This window comes from Calonectris borealis, chromosome W (genome assembly GCF_964195595.1).
Source record: "Calonectris borealis chromosome W, bCalBor7.hap1.2, whole genome shotgun sequence".
NCBI lineage: Eukaryota > Metazoa > Chordata > Aves > Procellariiformes > Procellariidae > Calonectris > Calonectris borealis.
In genome coordinates, this window is record NC_134351.1 from 24,196,181 (window position 1) to 24,202,180 (window position 6,000).

Consider the following 6,000-nt stretch of genomic DNA (forward strand, 5'->3'; position numbering starts at 1 on the left):
TGGGAGCAGAGCATAAAAACAGACATACACAATTTGCATGAACACTAGCAAAACATCTGTACACTATATTTTCAAGCATCACTCTGGAATGTTATTCATTAGTGACCAATATTACTCCAAAAGGGCCAATAAAAGAATAAAAACAACAAATAATGGCTATCAAGTTGCCAAGTTCTTCACATCAGGGACTATTTCTCATTTGATTTTTATACAAGATCTAGTGTCATCAAGTGGCACACTATGATGATTTTCTTAATTTACAGATATTTCACAGTAAGTTCATGCTACTTATGTTTTCTTGCCACAAGTGCCCAACACCAGGAAATTTAGAGATGACTAACAGCAGCCTTCACTTATTTCATAGCAAAAGCTAGTTAGTTACCTCCATAATATCCTCTAATTTCTCCTCTGCACCTGCTTTTTCAGTCATCAGTTTGGCAGCTTTGAAATAGGTCTTCATGAGAAGATAATCCCTCTTAGCCCCATTCCAGCAAGAACAGGGAATTTCCACCAAACCATAACCCAAAAGCAACACAAGAAGAAAGAGACCCCATGTGTTTGCAGCAGCTATCCCAAGAGTCTGAAGTTGGCTCCTGGGGGGGGGGGGGGAAGCCAAACAAACAAACAAAAAAACCAGACAGCAAAAGAAAAGCAAAAAAAGAAAAAAACCAAACAACATCCCCCTACCCCACCTGCAAGAAAGTGACCCTGAAGTATCTGTGCACCAATATGGCTTTCAAGTTTACAGGAACTAACTGTAATTCTTGCCAGTCTGCTACTTGGCTGTATTTAAAACTGCCGCGATTTTTCTGTATCTCCCATGTTTCTGCCCTCTCTGGAGAGAAGACAAAAATGTTTGTTCTCAAAGGAATATGTTCCTTTAGGAAACAAAATGAACTTAGCAAACTTATTGAAAGTGAGGCCAAAACACCATAACGGGAGTCAATATAAGAAACAGCCTCAGAATCCAGGATTTGTATTCAGAAGTAGAAGTTGAAAGCAACTAGGCAGTACACGATAGTGTTTACTACTGTATCGAGTATGGAAGACCATTAGCAATGTTATAAATATTAATTATTTTAACTTACCTTATGGCCTTTAAATAGAGTCTACAGTAGACAGAAGCGCTACACAGGAAATATTGACACAGACTTTTGAAAACACTGAGAAAGTTTCTGCACTAATTTTGCAAATGCATTTGTAGGGAGAAAAAAACCCACCGCAAATATAAGAGGATTCCTCTGTCCTACATATCAAAACCGGAAAACCAAAAGATAAGTTTGTACAAATAGTCAAAAAATCCCTTTCCGTAAAAAAGGTTAACAAAACTTTCCAATTGCCTAGCAAAAATCAGATCAACTAAAATTGTTTTTTTAAAAAAGACCCATTTCATCTACAGAAGATATTATCCGTGACAATTTTTTAAGAACTCATGCAAGTGCTTACAACTTTATTCTTACCGTTGTAAATTGAAGTTTGGGTTTACAGCCACATATATTAAAAATGCTCCAAAAATCAGCAAGTAAGTGCCATAATAGATTACATTCTCAATCAATGCAGTTTTAATCTTTCCAGTAATGGAGAGCCCTCCTGATGTAGCATATGATTGCATGAAACGTAGCAGAATCCTAGGAGGAAAGCAAACAAAACCAAACCAAACCAAATGAGCCAACCAAATAAGAAAAGACTCCCAAGCTTCTAACAAAATTAGCTAGTTATATGGTTTTATTCTAGATGTACTGGTCTGATGGCAAACCTTAAACAAGTTGTAGATAAAACCAACACAGTTGGCTTTACTATGAAAAGTCTCTATTAATCGAAAACTCACTACCAACCTTGATCTTCTTGACTGATACAAAAATAATTATCTGATGATAGGCTGATCAGAAACCACACATCAATCTAACCCAAAAGCACAGACAATCTGTTTGCTGTAGCTATATCTATATTTTTATATAGTATATCCAATAAAACCAAATAATTTAAAATATTACTCAGAAATTACCCAACTTATTCATGGAATTATTTTGATGTCCTGTTACCTAAAACCCATTTTTTCAGACAATCTACCCATAAACACCTCTATGTGTAAATCGCTTAGTTTCAAGTACAAAAGTGAACCAAGAGTAAATGGCTGTCACCTGAAAAGGAGCAAAAAAAAAAGTGTACTCAATTTAATACAGTAATTAGAGAAATGTTATTGCTAGCAAATAATATATATGATTAGATAGCTTTGTGGAATAGTGATATATATTCTTAAAGAGTATGCTATGACTGTTAAGATGTTGCACTTATAAATTATACCTGTATCATAGTCTTTGTCATATTCTTTTGCCTTACTTACCATGTTAAAACCTGCGATGTCCGGTATACAACATGCCAGAAAATTGGCATAATTCCATTACGAATATAATTCCATGGTTTGAAACATTTTTGCTTGCTGTAACAATGTAAGGAAGCTTATTATTAGTTGTAGGGTCAAGAGTACAGACAAAATTTTCTATAAATTCCCATATCTAGAAAGGTCTTTGAAAATAGCATAGAAATAATACGTTACTATTTGAGTAAGTAGTCAACCATCAACCATCTCAGAAGAGAATAAACTGAATCACCATTTAAAAATATTTATCATTCTCCTCACTGCAAATAATATATCTGGACAAGACAGCTTGCTTAGAGAGAAAAAAAACCACAAACAGTAACTCGAAGACTAAAGAGAAATAAGCAATTAAACAATTCAAGGTTACAATTTTTCTTTTTGGGCAGGAAGTACTTTCTTCATGTAAAGATTCTGTAGACAGAAGATCATTCAACTTTAGTTAGTGCAGCAGGTTTTTAAAATATATCTAGGAAGCCTATCACCTAGCTCTACTACCTAGACCATTTAGTGGTGAAAAAAGTGTATTAGTTGTTTCTTCTGTAACCCAGCTGGATTTAGTCAGACTTATATATAAACATTGATTTGTTGAGCCAATACTTTTCTGACAGGTAGTGTTTGCTTCAGAAGACCAGAAAAGCCATCAGAGCCTTTTAGCAAAAAGAGAGCAAAAGACAAAGTGCCCATCCACATTAAGACACTTGGGGTTTTTTCCCACACCTATCTGGGTAATGAAACAATGATGAGTCAAGGGGCAATACAGTCAACTTAATAGGAGTATCTATTGAGAAATAATTGATGTTTTCCAGGGTCAAGCTAGTTAAGCCCGAGTTGTGAGTTTTTATGTACACAGCATAAATATTTTCAAAGCTATCAAATTACCATAGTATGACAGGCAGTGTGACTAAAGGTTTCAAAGTTTTAAGATGTGAGTTGCACCAACACAGTATTTGCTCAATCACTACTTAAGTTGATATTTCTATTTGATATACTCAAGTCATATACTGTAGTATAATACCCATCAGCATGTTCTGGAATTATAGGTAAATTAAAGGGCTATTGAATAGTTTTCAAATTGTGTATTTACCTAACTATGTTTAATTAACATAAACTGAGTGGTCTCAAATAAAGGGTAAAATGTTGTGTCACTAAGTCTGGCATTTTACAGTTCTTCCACGGATATACAACATCCAGATAGCCTCCGCTTTGGGGTAACAAAACTGGCAATACGTTGCATGCACATATAAACTGACATCTTAAATGCTCTAATCATTTTACAGATAACTACACCGCACACATCTACAAGATGTGGAAATAGCCAACAGAGACTAAAGAGTGAGCAACCACAGAAAGAGCCCACATTTGTCTATATTCCCCATGTTTTAGGGATTATTTCTTTCCTGACAGAAAACAGTGAGCAGGCTAATGCTACTTCGGTAGAATACAGTAAATTTCAGATAACTCCAATTACTATATATATGCAATTATAATAAGTAATTAGATATGCTGCTTGCATATAAGACAAGCCTACTAATTTCATTTATAAGGTATAAAATTAGATTTTCAGGTCTAAGGTCTTTAAGACTGAAACACAGTACACTCCTATCATTTAAAAAAAGAAAATCATAAAATACTTCTTTAAAAACAGTCTAATGAAGAAAACATACAGCTCATACCTTGGAGCAAGAGTAACATAAGAGCCATTACTTTCTGCAGGGCTGGAGTTAACAGCAAGTTTGCATTGATTATAAATAGTCTAAAAGACAATTAATTTTATAAATCAGTGACCAGAAAAAAGGTACAACATTTATTTAAAAATAACAAGTCCCGTTTTTAAAGACATTTCCTGCACACCAGGTTTACATTTGGGAGCAATTAAATTAATAAACCCTCAAAACAACATGCAATCTGCAGGACGAGTAAGTAAAAAACTGAAAGGTTTTTATGTTGCCTAAACAGATAAAAAAAATTCTATAAACAAATAATGAAATTTTAAAACATTTGAACTAGATTTGTTATCTGATAAGATCAAAAAAATAAAATTAATTGTAAACAGAGACACTGTCATGCAAAAAGGTAAGAAGTGTTTAGTTTAACAAGACACTATTTGGAATATTTATTATTCCTGTTTAAGATATTGTCTTCTGAAATTATGATTTAAAACAAAATACCATACACATTTTACGCAACTAAGTAGAAAAATCTTACAAGTTTCTTACCATACTAACATCCAGAGGCAGTATAAATACAATAAGAAAGCAGAGATACCAAGCCAATCATGTTGCTATGATCACCAGTCTATGCTGTTTCTTGAAGTCTCCATACCGATGGAGTAGGAATAAGGCCAGAAAAAAGACAAATACTATCTCAAGGCTCAAATGTGCACCATTCATTATTGAATGTTCACTCCAGCCACACAGTGCAGCTCACTTAAGAAAGTGGATCAGAATGGTAAGACAAAAGACATTTAATTAAATTAAAATCTCTGGAAGATATTTACGCAGAAAAGAGTTAACAGACATTTTTTAAACATACTAATAGACTTTTCTGATTTCACATTACAAGAATTATGATCAGATGAAGAACAAGATTTTCAGCAAGGTGCTTTAAAGTCCTCTACAGAAATCGAAATATCATGTCATTCCAATTTTGTCATTTCACAGAATCATAGAATCATTAAGGTTGAAAAAGACCGCTGTCGTGGTTTAACCTGGCAGGCAGCCAAATACCACGCAGCCACTCGCTCACTCCCCCCCCACCCCAGTGGGACGGGGAAAGAATCGGAAGGGTAAGCGTGAGAAAAACTCGTGGGTTGAGATAAAGACAGTTTAATAGAACAGAAAAGGGAAAATAATAATGATAATGATAGAATATACAAAATGAGTGATGCACAATGCAATTGCTCACCACCCGTGCTGACCGATAACCAAGTAGCGATCGGTACTTCCTGGATCACGCCTACCATTCATATACTGAGCATGACGTCCCATGGTATGGAATACCCTGTTGGCCAGCTGGGCTGGCTGTCCTGACTATGTTCCCTCCCATCCTCTGCTTGGTAGTATGAGAGCTGTCCTTGGCAGGGTACTTAGCAACAACTGAAAACATCAGTGTGTTATCAACATTCTTCTCATACTGAATCCAAAACACAGCACTAGGAAGAAATTTAACTCTATCCCAGCTGAAACCAGGACAACCTCTAAGATCATCCAGTCCAACCGTCAACCCAACACCACCATGCTCACTACACCATGTCCCTAAGCGCCTCATCTACACATCTTTTAAATACTTCCAGGGATGGTGACTCAACCACTTCCCTGGGCAGCCTGTTCCAAGGCCTGACCACTCTTTCAGTAAAGAAATTTCTCCTAATGTCCAATCTAAACCTCCCTTGGCGCAACTTGAGGCCATTTCCTCTCGTCCTATCGCTAGTTACTTGGCAGAAGAGACCAACACCCACCTCGCTACAACCTCCCTTCAGGTAGTTGTAGAGCACGATGAGGTCTCCCCTCAGCCTCCTCTTCTCCAGGCTAAACAACCCCAGTTCCCTCAGCCGCTCCTCATAAGACTTGTGCTCCAGGCCCTTCACCAGCTTTGTTGCCCTTCTCTGGACATGCTCCAGC

General features: G+C 36.2%; 1 pseudogene; it reads right to left on the minus strand.

The window, feature by feature from the left end:
- The window catches only part of LOC142074946 (G-protein coupled receptor-associated protein LMBRD2-like), a 64,765-nt pseudogene extending 59,995 nt beyond the window's left edge, over positions 1-4,770 (minus strand).
- Between the last annotated feature and the right edge of the window lie 1,230 nt (positions 4,771-6,000).